The 18,824-nt window shown below is 42.3% G+C and overlaps 1 pseudogene across 1 annotated transcript; it reads left to right on the top strand.

The window, feature by feature from the left end:
- Nucleotides 1-17,239: 17,239 nt before the first annotated feature.
- Nucleotides 17,240-18,208, top strand: LOC309866476 (small ribosomal subunit protein mS35 pseudogene; annotated as a pseudogene). Its single transcript has one exon. The product of its transcript is annotated as a small ribosomal subunit protein mS35 pseudogene (transcript).
- Nucleotides 18,209-18,824: the final 616 nt, after the last annotated feature.

The following is an 18,824-nucleotide window of genomic DNA, read 5'->3' as shown; positions in this document are numbered from 1 at the left end:
CTAGCCGGTTGACAGGAAGTAAATAGGACACTTGTGATGAGCCCTGAGTGTTGTATATAGGGGATGAATCACCAAATTCTATTCCAGGTACCAATATTGCTCTGTATGTTAACTACCTAAAATTTAAATTAATAATAATAATAATAAAATGAAAAATATGAATACAGAAGCTTAGTTTTACAAGGTGAAAAGAGTTCTGGGACATGAGTGGTGGTGATGGCTATGAAGCAATTTAGATGCAGTTAATACCACTAAAAATACTCACTTAAAAATGCTTGGGACCACATGGTTGGCTCAATCATTTAAGCATCTACCTTCAGTTTAGTTCGTGATCCTGGGGTCCTGCGATCGAGCCCGGGGTCGGGCTCCCTGTCCAGTGCAAAGTCTGCTTCTCTTTCTCCCTCTTCCCCTGCTCATGCTCTCTGTCTCTTTCTCAAATAAATAAATAAAATCTTAAAAAGCTTGAGATGGTAAATATTATTTGTATTTTATCACCATCAAAAAATTTAAAAAGTATATATGTTTTTAAACATTTTAAGCTTCTAGTTTCAACACATTAAATATTTTAAACATATATAAATAATATCACTTATTGTTATATACAATCTTATACATAATATAAATAAAAATATATATTTAGAAATAAGTGTATCTAGCTTTGTATCAAGCAGCCCTGTTCCTTGAGATGGTTCCTTATGCCTCATGCCATTTTACTAGCTTCACTGGTTTGGGGTCCATTGGCCACAGCTCCCCTCAGTGTAGAGAATCTACCCCCCACGCTGCAAGGCCAGCCTGAAATGGCAAGTCTGAACTGTTTTCACAGTGATGATAATTGATATGACCAGGAGCTCGAACGGTCTGGTCCTGTCGTGGGGCTCTGCTGAGCTGTGGGTCACTATATGGCCAACGAGGGGGACTTTTTTCCCCTCACGCTGTGACCGTGTTCATTACTGGGCCCTCCCTTCTGCTGCCATTTGGAAAAATGACATGTGGCCTTGGCTTTGTTGCCACACGTTAAGTCTCATCTCACAATGGGCACTTGGTCTGGCGCTATCCTGGGCATTTGAAAGTCACATTGCCATTTTGTATAAGCTGAGACCCATGAATCATGTTCAGCCAAAGGTAAAAATTTACATTTCAATGATCAGCAAGTTTTAGTACATATAAGAAAGCGGCTAGAGATGTTCAGCCCGCATACACAGGTTTTGTTAATGAATCTGGCAGAAGGGGCTGCATTCCTAAGCTAAGTATTAGAACAAAAGGGACCTGTTTTCCTATGTAATGAATTGCTGAGAAATTATTCAAAATGTGACTTAAAAAGCCACTTGCCAGAGAGCTCAATTCTCTGAGTCATGAATTAGATAATGGGCTTTTATAAACCCACAGAGGGAAACCCTCTGAGGATTTATGTGGGTGAGGAGAGAATGTCTGTCGAGAGCTGCCACCTTCTCCCAAATGCCCCTGCCCAAGACAGAAGCTCAGAGATCTTGCCCGCAAATGTCAAGGCCAACTGTACCAGCAGCAAGAGTGGGATCAGCCGTGCTCGCCCTGAGCCCTTGCCTCGGCTTGCAGCCACAGCAGATCTCAGCAGACTGTAGCAGGCCCCCGGTGCTGGCCCCACCAGCAGGGCAGAACGAATGGTCCGGAGCACCGGGAAGGCTGCCTCCCTGGCACCATCCCCTTCCCACATATGCGGTCCCTGCCCCCAACCCCAGCCCTAATTCAGATGATAAGATGTGAGCCTCCCATGAGACTAAGGCTCTAGCTCTTAAGTACGTATGGAGGGGTGTTTGAAGATGAGCCCACAGAGCCACAGTCTGGTCACACAACAGGGACACAGTCCCCTTCAAAAGAAGAGCTCTGAGAGCGAAGGAGGCAGTGACCAGTGAAGAGGGTCTCGGACCAACAGTAGAGCTCCACGATGTCTTCTCATCAAGTCTTCCCTAAAGTCGAGGACACTTGGGAGGACACAGCACTATACAAAGCATTCTCTTCTTTTTTTTTCCCTTCACCTAAATGTTCTCTGATACAAGGGATACAAACTCTGTTTCTATCCCCCCAGGAAACCTTGCCTTGCTTACCTTTGATTATGTCTTAGGAGAGCCTCCTGTTTTGACCTGAGTAGAGCAGATTTGACTCTGCCTTGTGCCCGCTACCTGCTCTGACTGTGTGTGCCCTTGGACCACCAGCTTGGAGGTCTGGCCTGGCTCCTGATAATCACTTGGGCATGAGAACAACCTGGGTGTGACATCTGTCAGCCCAATGATGGCCAAGATAATCTGGCAACACCTACCCTTTCTGATTCCCAGGAGGTTCCAAAACTGATTTTGCCGTCTCATATAAGATGAGTGGTCACAGAAACCACAAAGGGTTTCCTCTATAACCTAAGTTTACATGCCTTTTGAGAGGGAAATAAACATATAAGGGGCAAGAGGGTTTTCCTTAGATCAGAGCCAGAAAGATACAGTGGGTGAGAATGTCTTCAATTAGTACATCAGACCACCCAGCACACAAATTTAAAAAAGAACAAAACCCCTTCTAGATAGTACTGGGCCTGGAAATGTCATTATTCTGGGGGTGAAAAGCCCCATGTTTCTAATTCCAAAAGCTCTCTTATCTCTCCAAGAACTCCAAAGTTCAATAAAATGTAGACCTCACATCACTCCTGGGAGCTAGAAAGGCAGATGACTATTAATAAGAGTTTTTGTGGCTCCTGGAGGTGTAGGCAGGAGCTGGCTGGCTGGTTTGGTTAGAACACTGCAGTGAGCCGACCAAGCTCACACAATCAGATGGCCCCAGCCTGCATTCTTCCCATTTGTAGCCGCACCTGTGGTATGGTACTTGTTTGGTGGATGGTCTCACTGAGAGATGAGTGTCTGTTTGTCATTCCTCTTTTTTTTTTTTTAAAGATTTATTTATTTACTTTAGAGAGAGAGAGAGCATAGTAGGGAGAGGCAGACGGAAGGGGAGTGAGAGTCTTAAGCAGAGTTCATGCTGAGTAAAGAGCCCGACTAAAGGCTTGATCCCAGGATCCTGAGATCACCACTTGAGCCAAAACCAAGAGTCAGACGCTTAATCCAATTGCACCAGCCAGGCGCCCCATGTTATTCCTCCTTTAATTCACTAAGTCTGTACTGAATCCAATGCCTAGCACTATAGTAGGTGGTTCAAGATACAAAAGATTAAGAGCAACTTTATAAACTAGTTGAGAATTGCCTCAAATTTATCTTTATCCTCCTCATTGGAAGGTTCTGGCAGCTAACTTTAACCAGTAAACTCAGCGCCAGGTTTCTCAACTATTGTAATTCAAGTCTCAAGGTAGATGCACTTCCACACCCTCCAGTCATTGTAATCTGAGGAGCAGCTGACAGTTGCATGTCCCAGATCAAAGCCATGTCCACCCCCCCACCCCCACAACCAGCTCTGTCTCCATAATTGTGCTATTATTGCATTTGTTTCTTGATGTATACCTGAGGTTCCCTGCTGGGGGTAAAAGGTTTTGTTATTGTTGTTGCTGCTGTTGTTGTTGTTGTAATGTTAAACCACTTGTCCGAGTCCGAGTCCACCTAGCTTTTGCCAGTACCTATTCTTGTGGGAAGAACACCCATCTCTCAGTAACCACTATTGCTCTGTGGAGCCCTGTCCCACACCTGAGACTTGGACATGGTCATCTGTTGACCTGCATACTGTTGGTTGTCTTATGCAGCTTACCACATCCGGAGCACATAGCTATTGATGCCATTTGGTCAAGGCTAAGGGCACCATTTCCATTTGGATGACTGGCCAACGATCCTTCTTGATCCATCCTTGCTTCTGCCATGTTCTGGCCTCTTTTGTCTGCCTGGCTCCCATTGAAGTCCCTGTTTGAACTGGAGCTGAAACTCCAGAGATAGGAAAACCTGCGATACACAAACTATTGGGTGGTAGAGTTTCTATGCTAGTTGTCAGTACCATTCCTTTCACATCGCGGTAGCATCCAGGCTCATGATCTCTCAAAGCACTTCCTAAATCCACGCAGTTTTACTCTCTACCTTGTTATCCCCAAATCATTTAAACCCAACTCTTCTGTATTGGGTTTAAGCAAAGAATTATGAAGTCCCCATTGTTGCACAGCCTCAGTCCTCTCAATCATCCTTCTGTAGGTTGAAAAGCACAAAGTCTGGAAAAGACATTAGAAGGCAAGAAAACCGTATAAAAAATAAGTATTAGGGGAAGCTGGGTGGCTCAGATGTTTAAGCGTCTGCCTTCAGCTCAGGTCATGATGCCAGGGTCCTGGGATCAAATCCCACATTGGGTTCCCTGCTCAATGGGGAGGCTGCTTCTGCCTCTCTCCCTGACCCTTCCCCCAATTGTGCTCTCTCTCTCAAATTAATAAATAAAACCTTTTAAAAAAAGTAAGTATTTAGCTTTATCACAGGTTAGTGGTAGAATAGATTCAGCTGTAAAATATAGTACGATGAGAAGTCTGAGACCTGGACAGCATCCAAAGATGTTGAAAGTAACACATTATTTGTCCTTATTTTCAGGGTTGTTGTATTGCCATGTAGTAATATCTGATACATTTCCTTTCAAAGTATGCTCTTTTCTGGTGATAAAATCCATCCTTTTTCTTTCTCATTCTTCTCTTGTGCTCTGCTCATGCAGTACCCCTGGCTAAAAGACATTGCTAATCAGAACACTTTGTCCTCTAGCTATGGATTTATGCACAGGGGAGCACATGTCTTAAGCCAAAAAAATTAGAGGCAGCCCATTTTGGGATCATAATGCTAACATGAAAGACTGTGGGAACCTTTAACTGCCGGGAGCTGTTTTGTCCACCATACAGAGAAATCTTGCCACCGCAGAGGAGAGCAGGCCTTAAAATGTCAAGAAAGAGATTTCTGATGACCGCTTGACCCAAGCCATGTCGGAAGCCAGCAGACCTATGTCCCATGGACTATTTGGTGGCATGAACAAAGAAAGGATTCTTTTGTTAAGTTAGCTTGAATGAAATTTCTCTCATTTTAAATCAAAACATTCCTGACAAGTATCCACCTTATTTGTAGGATGATGAGGCTGGAATCTGGACACAGAGGACATTATGGGGACACAAGTGGTGGGTTCCATATATCCAGCAACCAGAGAACACATTTGCAGTAAGTAACACAGAAGGCGTTTCACAGCAACTAATGGGGTCTAGTTTTAAAAGTATTTCTTCTTTTTCACCGGGAATTTGATATTTGAAAATAAAAGATCTGTTATACTGTAGAGGTCCAGATAGTTATGACATATAAACCAGAGTTTTCAAACAGGCTGGCCAAAGTCATTGGAAACTGCTGCATGATCAAGCAAACTTGAGGGAAACCCAACAGCTTTTCAAGCATGGAACTAGAGTGGAATGAATCAAATGACAAATCTCTCTGCCCTTCCACTTTGTCATGAAAATACTAAGTGCTAAACCTTAATCATGAAAATGGGCGTGTCACGATGCGTAATTTATATTAGGGATGGACTACTTTTCAGGCACCATGAATTGATTCCCTAGAACAGAAAAAGCTAAAGTAACAATGGTTTGAACAGGACAGGAGCTCATGTCTATCTCAAGTGAAAGACGTCTGAAAGCAAAGAGGCCAGACCTTCTCTGGGGCTCTCCTAAGTCATCAGAGACCCAGGCACCTCCCAGCTCTCTGCTTGCCCTTCCTCAAGTTCTGAGATGGCCTCTCAATCTCCAGCCATCATATCCTTGCCACAGGCAGCTACATGGATATATGGACAAAGAACATACCCGTCCTTTAAAGAGACTGCTCAGAAGTCCCATGGACCTCCCAGGCCAAAACTCAGTCACATGGTCTCTCTTCTTTCAATTGGGTGGCAATATGCCTAGCTAAAGATCAGGGATTCTATTACTTAGGAAAGGGGGAGAGTGGATCTGGGGAGGAGGGTGGGCAACAGAGTGGGGTGGGAATTCAGGGAGCTTACATCTTTCAAGACTCACAGATGACCTGTGCTGCTTAAACTTGGTATGTCTGAAAGGAAGCTATTGAATTCTTCATGATGAAGGATATTTGGGCTCTTAACTTTTTGGAAAACCGTTGTGTCCCACCTTTCTCCGCTTTTCCTTTTATAAAAATCAGGTCCCCAAAATGCACACAAAAACTAAATGTTTCCATTACTCATGGATTTTTACTTATTGCATGAGCTAGGTTACGCATATGTCTGCAGACGATAGGTTTAAGTCAAGATTTTAATGATAAACATTAAATAGGAGTATATTATTTCTTCTCTTACTATGCATATTTTCTAGTTCTTCCCTCTCTGCCCCACCCCCCAAAAGACTTCAAAGATTCTTCATTTGGTTTAAACATTTGGATGATGGCAGGAAAAGGACTAATACCATTTGGAAGAGGTAGACATAAAATTTTTTCTCAGCTGTTCATTGTTTATCAACCACGGCCATCACCTCTTTACCCCTCTCCAGCCTTCGAAAATCTACAAGGCACTCTGCAGGAAAAAAAGTCCCTTCATGGAACTGTGTGTGAATTCTGGTAGGGGACTGTTTGCCTGGCTGCTGATTGGTGAGAGAAGGATCAAAGCGATTATGTAGAGACCTCCAGTCAAGACGTCATGGTAGGTTTTTGTATGTTAATCATACCTTAGTAATGTGGCTTTAAAAAAATCCAAAGGAATCTAAACAACATGGTAGTCTGATACTCAACATTATCCACTGAAATGGATGTGTTATGTATAAAAAAAATCCTAATATCTCAAATGTATAACAAAGATAAATACAAGAATGAGAAAAATACATAAGCCCAGTTTCAAAAATTGGTAATTTTTTCAGTGTCCCCCCCCCAAATTTACCTTAATGTGGTGTTTTTGTTTAAAAGCCTTATACTTAGGGATGCCTGGGTGGCTCAGTGAGTTAAGCGGCTGCTTTCAGCTCGGATCATGAGTTCAGGGTCCTGAGATCAAGTCCCTCCTGGGGCGGGGGAGGAACCTGCTTCTCCCTCTGCCTCCTGCTCCCCCTGCTTCTGCGTTCTTTCTCCCTCTGACAGATAAATAAAATTAAAAATAAATAAATAAAATAAAAATCTTATATTTATTACTCCATTATACTTTGTAACCAAAAGTTGCATATACATAGAAATTTAACTTTTTAAATTCCCTGTGACCCAGGCCATAAATGACAAAACAGCTTCTGGATTGGTTATAAATTTTAGCAATATCAAGTTAGTATGAAATAACAAGCATCTGTTACAAAGTTTGGTAATCAAATTAAAAAGTAAATTTTTTTTTTAAAGATTTTATTTATTTATTTGACAGACAGAGATCACAAGTAGGCAGAGAGGCAGACAGAGAAAGAGAGAGAGAGAGAGAGAGAGAAGCAGGCTTCCTGCGGAGCAGGGAGCCCGATGCGGGGCTCGATCCCAGGACCCTGAGATCATGACCCGAGCCGAAGGCAGCAGCCCAAACCACTGAGCCACCCAGGCGCCCCTAAAAAGTAAAATTTTATTGGAAATTTATCTCAATATGGATAAGGATTTTAAAATTTTTCATTTCATTCATGTATCAGTGGATAGATATATTTATTGCTAAAATAGGTGAGTTTTCCGCATCACTTCCATTGCCATTACTGCTCTTGCCACTGGGAGCTGAGGAATAATATTAGCATGATACAGCCATTATCCACGCAGCCTGTGGGGTGAGTCTACTCGAGTTTGCATCTCAACTCTGTGACTTACTGCTCTGTGAACTTGGATGAATAGTCAACTTCTCTGGGATTCCTTTTTTATCAATAAATTAGCTGTCATAGTAAAGCCTACCTTACAGGGTTGTTGTGAGTATGGATTGAGTGTGTGTAAAGCGCATAAACCCATCCCCGACATTTAACAAATATCTGAAAATATTTAAGCAAAATGCTAAGTAAAAAGATGAAATAGAAAGTTTTGCTATAACGTAGTTCCAAATTGCGTTCGTTCCTCTGAGCTATTTGAAAAAAAAAAAAAAATGACGTGATCTGTTTTCCAAAATTATTTCTGATAGTATATCCAGTGACAATTCCTCCTTTATTTCTGTAAATGGAAAGAATTAGAAATTACCTGACTTGAGGAAGGAGTTGTTAGTCAGTCATCTGACTCATTTACCTTTTCAGTGTCTGCACTAATGTCTCTAAAGTTCATTTGCTTGGTGACCCCAAGGTTTTTATTCCCCTGGACATCAAAGTAGAGCTCTACATGGAAAATTAATAGGGCCTCTTTTTCTTTCAGCAGCAAAGGCAGACTATGAAATGAATTATCTGTCTGAAGGCAAGATCCCGAGATGGGTCTCAGATAGGGGCACCCGGAAACTCAGTGGTCTTCTCGTTGGTAGTGTGTTGGGAATGTCCTGGGACTTCTAGCAGCTACGGCCCCGTTGGAGATCTCTGATAAGTTGCAGGCCCAGGAGTGATGGCAGCAGCCTGGGGTCCAGTTTCTTCTACCCCCAGGGAAGCAATAGGACTCACCTAGTTTCTCAGTGGCCTGGAGAGTTTAGGTGCCAACAGTTAGCCTACAGTTTGGAGTAGGAGGAGCCAAAATGAGAAGCCAGTTTTTGCAGAACCGGTAAGATAAGTGTACAAAGGGATCCTGAAGCAGGAATTGCTGAGACTTACCCCCTCAGCAGATCTAGTCAAAGGCCCTCAATGCTTTCTCATGAGGGGATTTTTTTTCTCATGCTCTTCCTCTTAGCTGTAGGAAACTGGCTTTTGCTTGCTAGCAGAAACGCTGCTTGCTCTAGGCTTGGGGGCTCTGCAAACATCTTGACTCACAGGCTGGAGCAGCCTGGCAGTAGGTAAATGTGGGAACTTGGGGAGAAGGGTCAGGTGGGCCCAACATTGGACGGTGCCCTCTCAGTGAGGCACCTTGTGAGGCACTTGGGTTTCCACTGTTAGCGCCCACAAAGGCACCAGGACCGGAAGAAAAATCCTGACTGTGGCTGAGGATTCTTTAGCCTAAACTGAGGGTTGGGTTCACATCAGAGACATGACTTTCCCTCCTTTACCTATAATATAAATTATGAATCTCCCCTATGTATTGCTTGGAAATGGGATTTGTACTGTTTTCCTTCATGTGATTTTTACCCCTACAAGTGAATGCAGTGCAATAGCCAGTGATTTTTTATATTACCAGTTACTAAAAAATATTCCAGATCACAGCTGGCTAGGAAATGCTCCTGTGCTTTCTCGAGGTATGGGTGGGTGTGGTGGCGTGCATGCACACTCAGCCTGGGCAGCGAGGGCCCAGCAACACGCCACCAGCCACACCACACGTTGGCAGTATATCTCGTGATCCGAGCTTCTCGTGGGTTATTATTCCATTTTGCTGTCCTCTTTTTTGGGAAGCGGGGGGGCTCTGGGAGGGAAGAAGTACGTGGAGAACCAAGACATTTGTTGAAATTCCATGTGGTTGTGAGAAGCTTTGCGAAGTCCTAGATGCTTTATACAATTTAATAAAGGCATTCTGTATGCAACAACCAGTAGACCCCTCCCATAGAAAGAAAACATGGGAAATGATAAAAGGAAAAAAAAAGTTGGGCTTCAAAAGACCCTTGGAGATTATTTATAGAAACAGCCTCAGACAATGAGAACTGACAAAATTATTTTCCAGTGTTAGATAGTCTGGTATCACTGAGGGAACTTTCCATCTGATTAAAAATAATTATTGCTGGCATTAAATCCAGTTGGAATCACCCCGCACGATTTATCTTCTATGTCATGCTGCTACCATATGCCCGACGTTGTGGAGCAGAAACATTCTCTTTCATTCTGATAAATAGTACTTTGTAAATATTTAGAGACGGAAGCACTGGATCGCTGAGCCGTTCTGACAGGGAACATGTGCAAACGAGCCGGTTACTCATGTTCCTGACAGAGACTCCGTTTGAGGGGTAGGGCCCCGAAGCATTGCTGGAGCCAGGTATGCCTTTCCCGGGAGTCTTGTTCACAAATGACGGCTACTGGAGCCGCGTGGCGGGGCTCTTCGGCATGAGCTATGCTTTCCAACAGTGCACACAACACTTCGGAGTAAGACATCTTGCTGTCTGGCTGGTGCCGTATCCGTTGATAAACAGCCCTAGTTATTAAACGGGCTTTTTCTGGATCACTTGATTCAAGGAAGAAATCATACTTAGTGTGACCTTATTTGGAGAAAGGGACCTTACAGAGGTGATTCAGGTGAAAATGAGGTCGGTAGGGTGGGTCCCTAATCCACCCCAGTCTTTACAAAAGGGGGAAATTTGGACACAGAGACAAACATAGAGGTAAGACAATGTGGAGATACATAGAAGACTGTCACCTGTGAGCCCAGAAGAAAGGCCTAGAACAGCTTTTCCCCTCACAGCCCTTGCCCAACCCAGCCAATGTCTTGATGTGGGATTTCTGGTCTCCGAAACTGTGAGGTAATGAATTTCTGTTGCTGGAGCCACACAGTCTGTGATTCTTTGTTACAGCAGCCTTAGCAAATGCATACAGAAAGAAACCACGCCCAGTGCTCTTTGGGGTGGGGGGAGGATTCTGTTTGGGGAATTTGAGTTTCCTAAAAGAGAGGGACTTCTACTTTACTCTTCAGGTAGGAGCTGTTTGGAGGAATCCCTGTTCCCCTCTCCCCTCCTGTGAGAAGGAGTAGCTCATGGGATCACCGACATTGGGATGCAGGTCCCTAACTGTGGGCCCAGCATATGGCACCTTGCTCTCTCGGGGACTGTCATGCCTCCAAACTCCACCTCCTCTCCATCTACTCTGCTTCCTTGCAGCAAACTGTCCAAGCCTAGCTGCGCACTCCCGGTGGTTGGGAGCCCTTCCTCCCGGGCTTTACTTGGGCTCCATTTGAATGGAAAGCATCAGAAGTACATCAGTCTCAGGCCCAAGCTGTCTCTCTGTCTTGCAACTGCAGTGACAATGTTGGTGGTCTGACATCTGTTGTCTTCGTCCCTTGTGAGGATACTCTGTTGTCCAGGACTATAGCACCTGGGATAGACTCCTTAGAGTTTACTTGATATAATGTTAGTTTGTGGGGGTCCTTGACTCTTGTAAGGAGTAGAATTGGACCACGATACTCAGCCTCATAGTTTCTGTATGGGTGTGCCTTCCTCAGAATTGGAACTGTTAGAAAAACATAAATAGTAGTGATTTCAGCATTTAGTTACCATTGGATTTGAGTTGGAAATTTCTGTTCATGCCATTTATGAACATCTGACACGTGCCCCAAAGTGAGGAAACTTGCCAGATCAGCATTTCTCTGTAATTGTTGATGCTTCAATTAGCCTATAGAAAATCATTCTCTAACTATGTCTAGACCATTTCCAATGCACTTTTAAAAAAAAGGAATATCTCGGGGAGCCTGGGTGGCTCAGTGGGTTAAGCCTCTGCCTTCGGCTCAGGTCATAATCTCAGGTCATAATCTCAGAGTCCTGGGATCGAGCCCCTCATCGGGCTCTCTGCTCAGTGGGGAGCCTGCTTTCCCTCTCTCTCTGCCTGCTTCTGTGCCTACTTGTGATCTCTCTGTGTCAAATAAATAAATAAAATCTTAAAAAAAAAAAAAAAGGAATATCTCAGCTGCCCCATTCTTCCCCCATTCTGAAATCTGTAGCTTTAAATTTAGCATCTATCAGGAGCAAGGATGAGTATCTTAGGACATATGTCTTACCTTACATTGTTAAAAATCATTTATCCATCTTGAATACATCTCTACATCTCCCCAGATATTAACCATGTGTTATTTATCTGGGTGAAAGAAGTTTTTCTACTCAGCAAAGTCAGGATCTAGTAGCTCTCTGATATAGAAAATGAATTGTGCATAAAATAATGTCAGTTGTCATTAGAAACAAAGAGCAAGAGGAAGAAAAAGAAGGAAAATGTAGGACAAAGGAGCAAATTCACTGTTGTTCAAGTGCCCAGAAAAGATGCTATAAGGAGTTAGAGAGCCTCCTTTTCTTGTCCTGGAATGGATGGACCAGAGCCCAGCCATGCAGTCAGATGGGGGTGGGGTGCGGTGGGAAGAAGGAGTGTGGGGAGAGGAAGAAGGAGATAAGGAGTGGTTGCTAGCAAAGTGTGGAGACACAGAGATAAAGAAGTAGAGGAAAGTATGTGTCTGCATATATCTTCTCCTGATTGAATGTACACGGTTAAATTAAACACCAGGGCTTTTCTAAAGACTCACCAATTCCTATAGTTAAATACTAGACAATGGTATTTTAAAATAGCATTTATGTAGAATATAGGTCCATAGTTCTTTATCCTTCTTTAAATAAGAACCACTTTACATAGAAGAATTCAGGTTTTGCAAGTGATGCACACAGATGGTCCAGGTTGACATGTCTCTAATGGAAACAGATGGTTTGGAAAAGAGCAGATTCAGCATTTTTCATTAACTGGTAAGGAGGAAAAGGTGTTTAACTCTGAGTAGCAAAAACAGTACGTGCCCAAGGACTACAGTCCACCATTGTTACTAAAGGATGAATGTGTAATTTATTTCCTATCCATGGGCTGCATTTTCTGGTTTTGACTATGGTGGACTATGACAGGGGTAGAGGAATACTGGAGGAACCCATGTTCACCCTGACTTCCAAGGAATATGGCATGGCAAGAAGTGGAAATGGATTGTCACATCCATGACACTCCAGAGTACAGCTCAAGGGGGGGAGGGGTTGATGTGTAATGATAATGATAAATTAAACGTGCAGCTCCAGCTTAAATGAGTCTAATGACAAGTGTTGGAGACTCTTCAGAAATAGATATGGACAGTTCTTGCTTAGAGCTTGGGTGCCATCCCAAATATATGGTTAATAACCCGTGGCTTTCGTGCTTTTTGGAGAAGTGCCAAAGTATTCTATCTCCAAGGAATGGTGTGTCTCATCTTCATGTTTTTGTACACACCATCAGAATGTTGCCCACTGCCTGCTTTGACTTTCTCAATTTTATGTGATCTTCAAGGATTTTATAAAATCTCATCTTTTCCCATGAAATTTCTTGGCTTTCCCAGGCAGTGATGATTTTAATGTAATCCCATAAAGCTTAGTATATATATTGTCTATAGCTGGTATGAATTTTGCTTCACTACCATGCTGGGTTGATTAAAAAAATCCGAGTAATGAATTCATCCCAAACATTAAATTAGATGACTTGGAAGTCCACTGGCCAGGATGACAAAAAAATCAGTCTTGGTTCTTACTGGGATTTGCCACCCCACCCCATTACTCAAAGGCCCCGTGGGTCTTACAGAATCTAGCATAGTCTGCCTTTTGTCCTTATTTGGGACTTCTGAGATGTTCCTTGTCCCACTCAGTTCTGCCTTCCACGCCACTTGGGGCATGGAGGCCTCTGAAAAGGCTGGGAGATCTAGAATTCAGGGCAGAACCTTCCCTTAAAAACAGAACTCTACCATTCTCCTCTTAGTCTTATCCACCTCCACATGATGCTAAAAAGGTTAAGCCTTGAAAACCCTGGGATTTACAAACTTCAATCCATTCTACTCTCAAGGAATCCTGGACCCTGGCTCCCTGTCTCATTTCTACCTCTACCCCTCCAAATATTTCCTAGTAATCTCTGCCCCACCCCCTGGCAAAGCCCATGTACCTGTGTTTCAGTGAGCCTTTAGAAATACATCTTGAGGAGGGGGTTTGGGGGGCAGGGTTGCTGATACCTGTCATTTCTCTTTTACTTACTCACCCAATTATGCTCTCATTTGGCATTCACCATATAGGGCTTTGTAGTTACTACTTGTTGACCTTTTTCAAGTCAGTGTCTCACCTACGCAACTAGATTATAAATTTCTGCCTACACTGACCATACACCAGAAGTCTCTATAATCCGTACAGTGCCAGGGATATAATGGTTTATTTTTATTAATAGATGAAGAAACACAGTTGGTGGGGTGGTTTTTGTTTTTGTTTTTGTTTTCCTATCTATTTTCTCTTTGCTGAATCTGGTAGGTTTTCTTGTAGGACCTTTTGAAAGGTGAAAGAAATTCACTATAACCACTAAACATGATTTATATTTTAGGACCTTGTTCAAACACCATCCCTTCAATGTAGCCTTCCCTGAATTCTCTAAATAAGAATTTTTTCTCTAAGTTTATAAAATATTTTAACCCATTCTCTCCTTTTCTTGGTCTAGATTTCTGGATATTGAGAAAATTGTGAATGGGGTGGCTCAGGGCTCCGATTCTGGAACCAAATCACTTGGGTCCAAAATCTAGGTATGTTGCTTCCTAGGTTTGTGACTTCGGACAGGTTTTCTCATTTGGAAAACAATGATAATAACTGTAGCAAACTCCTGTTAAGTATTAGGTGAGTTTATACACAGAAACCACTTGGGACAGAGTGAGTATTCAGTATGCCTTGGCCATTAATATATGCTGATTTGGCTCACAGTGGTTCAGCATTAATTTAGAAATCTCTAATCATAGTAGTAATGTGATAATAACATGGAGTGAATGGAAGGAAAAGAGATATATACTAATAAAAATGGATTTTTAAAAGAAATCACTGATTGAACATACACAGTAATCAAAACTAACTGATAAAATGTTTCCTCAATGAGCACCTTTGATGATCTGCTTCAAAGAGGGAAATTATCTGTAGTTAGCATATCTGTTTTTGCAAAGAGTGCTTCTAAAGTGTCTGAGTGTTGAAAACAATTTGCTCTGCCCAGCACTCAAAAGACTTAGCAGCTTTATGTAATCATGGATGCTAGATACATGTACATTTCACGAACCAAATAAAGGTGTGGTTCTACATCGAAAAAAAGAAGTTACCATATTATTTTAAATGAGCCAAGTTAGGTAATGTCTGATGGATGACAAACACTAATTTGTCTCAACTCAATGAGGCTTTCCCGCTTGGTGATCGTTTATCTAAGGATACCAAATACAAATGACCTGGAATGCTTTTAGGAACTGAATCAGACCCAGTTTTTCTAAAGATGATAGAGATGTAGTTTAGATTGAGGCTCTTTGGGGAAAAAAATAAAATAAAATAAAATAAAAGGCTGAGATGGAGATTTGTTTGAAGGAGGTTTATTGGGGGTGCTCTGAGAAACTTCCTGGAAGGAAGTGAGGGGAGTTGAACTGGGGTGTGGGGGGTGAATTTTGATGAAGTTGCCACAGAGATCTGTTTTGATCCCATAGGAGTAGCTTTGCGCAGTGGCAGTATCGTAGCCAATGAGGTTTATCCGAGGCGCGATTATTGCTAATTGATCCCATAGGAGCTTATCCAAAATTGAGGCAAGGGTCTAGGCTTCTGTATGACCAACAAAAGCACACACACACACACACACACACACACACACACACACTGACCAGCTTGGGAAAGGAAGGGACAGTTAACACTGTGCAGTGTAGCTCTTGTTAACTATTGGCAAATTGCAGAGGGTAACTTAACTGTGACGCTTCATCAGCCACTCCAGAGAACTGAGGGAAGGAATGTCTAGATGCTAAAATCAGGATGTGGGTGTAACACCATAGCATCTAATACACCACACCAGTGAGACAACAAATCATATGAAGTGGTTTTAAAGTTTATGAAGGAGATGATGTACTGGCAGACCCTAATTTTAGTGCTGAACAAGTTACCCATGTCTTCCTTGCCCAGGGTTCTCATGTGGAAATTGGAGGTGCTCTATGAGAAGTGGCCCAGATGGATCTTAGAAGAAAAGAGTCAACTAAATCTGCCTTAGAACATTCATTGACAGCCCATTATCAAGGTTTATACTATTTTAATTAAACATGCTCCCAACACCTGGTGATTTTAGCCCTAGGACCAAAAGAACAGCTCATCCCTCCCTCGCCTATCGAATTTACTTTGATTCTTTGTGGCGCAAAAGTAGGAGTGGGGGGTGGGGAGGTCAGTCTGGCCATTATGTGGATGATGAAATTCATAGAATATTCTTCGTCACCATCAGATCTATACTGAAAATGAGGAAAACGGAAGGATTCTGCCTCTGTGCTGGGAACTTGTACACATCTTACTCTCTCATGGTGTCATAATACAGTGCATTTATTTTAAATTTGATTAAAACCCAGGAGTGAACAATGCATATTAGTTGATCCATGCATTTCAGCGAACAATAAATTTGAGTCCCTGGATTGATTTCTCTTTGCAAGCCAATAAAGTAAGTAGACCTTGCATTATTTATCACTGGTCATCCAATGTAATGTTTAAGTCAACAGAACCATTCTGCTTTCTATGTTTCCTCAGGGAGGGTAGCAGGCTTATTTAGGGGAGATCAGGATATAGCATCAGAGCTTTACTCTGAATCTTTCAAAACTCAGCAAAAGGGCCTCCAGAACTTTCTTTTTTCTTTCTTGAGCACACATGTGGATAAGGACAGACAGTTCATCTGTAGCCTTAGAAAGATGATAATAGACCAAAATGAAACCCAAGTATATTTTTACCCATCAGATGAGTCATTTTTCCTGTAAGGTTAATGATCATTAATGGCTTTAATTAGGGAGTCAGCCAAAGTATTTATCTTGGAAAACGTGTATCCATGTGGTTTGCACTATTGGATTTTAGCTCTCTGCTGTGATGGCGCCCTTTCAAAACACCCTATTAATGTGAAATCTCATTGGTGCTGTCTGCTTAGGTTGTAGTACTGGGGGCATATTTTACAGCGACAGTGGCGAGGTTTAGCCTGGCATTTAACTAACTGTGGGGCTAGAATTATTGTTGTTCATCTGAGTTTCCAACTTGGAATTTGTAAGATAAATGAGCCAGTTGCATCTATTCTCTAGCAATTAACTGGTAATTGGGGCATTTAATCAGAATACTGACTTGAAGGACTTGAGCCTGATTAGATGCTGTTGGCATGAACAAAAGATCCAAATCCTAGTTTATCTCATTCATGTGCTATATTCACACCTTACGTCCAGATCAAACCCAGATCCAAATAAATGAATACTGATGAAAATGCTTTATGGAGGTGAAATAGATTTAGAAGCCAAGCTTCTTCAAAATACCTAGGTTAATAATATTCTTTCTAGGGCTGCCTAGGTGGCTCAGTGGGTTAAGCTTCAGCTCAGGTCATGATCTCAGAGTCCTGGGATCGAATCCCCACATTGGGCTCTCTGCTCAGCGGGGAACTTGCTTCCCCCACCCTCTCTCTACCTGCCTCTCTGTCTACTAGTGATCTCTCTCTCTCTCTGTCAAATAAATAAATAAAGTCTTTTATAAAAAAAATAATAAGGTCCTCGAAACCAGGGTGGCTGCCTCACTTTCCACGTGGCTGGCCCTTCAGCCGGGGACCAGGACCCTGCGTGTTTTCTGTACCTCTGTGTCTCTGGCCACCTGCTCCACGATACCAAGCCCACATACAGCAGACAGAACACCCAGATATAAAAGACTGCTGAGAAGAAAGGCATTACCTTCCAGGGTGGAGAAAATGACTGTTGACCAAGATTGGCCAAGTGTTTATCCTGTTGCAGCACCATTTAAACCCTCTGCTGTACCTCTTCCCATTCGAATGGGCTATCCAGTAAAAAGGGCAGTGCGCATGGCAAAGGAGGGAAATCTAGAACTATTAAAGATCCCCAATTTTCTGCATTTAACTCCTGAAGCAATTAAAAAGCACTGTAAAACTCTTAAAGATTTCTACACTGATTGGCCAGCTGCAATGGACAGTGATGAGAAATGTGAGAAGCATTTTCCCATTGAAATGGACACAACTGATTTTCAGTAGGACCATCTATTTGAAACCCCAAAGCATGAGTAGAAACCTTAAGGGTTAAACTTTCCAGTTTAAATTTAGATGATCATGCAAAGAAGAAACCCATTAAACTTGTGGGAGAGCGATACTGCAAGACTACAGATGTACTTACCATCAAAACAAACAGGTGCTCTTTAAAGAGACAGAATTATGAGTATGCACTATATCTGCTAACAGTTTTATACCATGAGTCTTGGAAAACTGAAGAATGGGAGAAAGATAAGATTGAAGCAGACATGGAAGAGTACGTATGGAACAGTAGCTCCTCTGAAAAAAATATCCTGGAAACACTTCTCCAAATGAAAGCTGCTGAGAAAAATCTGCAAGTAAATAAAGAAGAGCTCCTTGCTACAAAAGAAGTTGAAGAGTACAAAAAGTCTGTTGTTAATCTTAAGAATGAAGGGGACAATGAAAATACCCTTTCTCAGTACAAAGAATCAGTGAAGAAACTATTAAATCTAATGTGATTTATTTAGAAAAAATAATAAAAAATATTCTTTCTATAATTATTTATTATTCATCTACTTGGTGCAAGAAATTCCTCCCAGGTATATAAACATGAATAATATGGCTGTTGAATTCAAGAAGACTTGCTTAGCCTAAGTTTCACTTGACTAAATCAAGATAAATAACTATCCCTCTGTGTCTTCTGTGAAAACCAGATAACCATCATACTTCATGGTCCACACAGTGAAGACCAACAGACAAGCTTTTGTGGTATGTGCCAAAATTACCAAGATTAACATACGTATCGTTAAAGTCAGTAGTTCAAGTCTCACTGTATATTAGAATCACCGGAATATTGGGGCACCTGGGTGGTTCAGTCGGTTAAGTGTCTGACTCTTTGTTTCAGCTCAGGTCATGAACCATGTCTGGCTCCATGCTCAGTAGGGAGTCTGCTTGGGACTCTCTCTCTCCCTCTACCCCTCCCAACCTAAAATTTAAAAAATAAAAAAGAATCACCTGGAATGTTTTCAAAAACAAAGATTCTAGGGGCACCTGGGTGGCTCAGTGGGTTAAAGCCTCTGCCTTCGGCTCAGGTCATGATCCCAGGATGCTGGGATTGAGCCCCGCATTGGGCTCTCTACTCAGCAGGGAGCCTGCTTCT

Source organism: Mustela nivalis (genome assembly GCF_964662115.1).
Source record: "Mustela nivalis genome assembly, chromosome: 6".
NCBI classification, from domain to species: Eukaryota; Metazoa; Chordata; class Mammalia; order Carnivora; family Mustelidae; genus Mustela; species Mustela nivalis.
The sequence above is the reverse complement of the archived record's forward strand: the minus strand, read 5'-3'. Positions and strand labels throughout refer to the sequence as shown.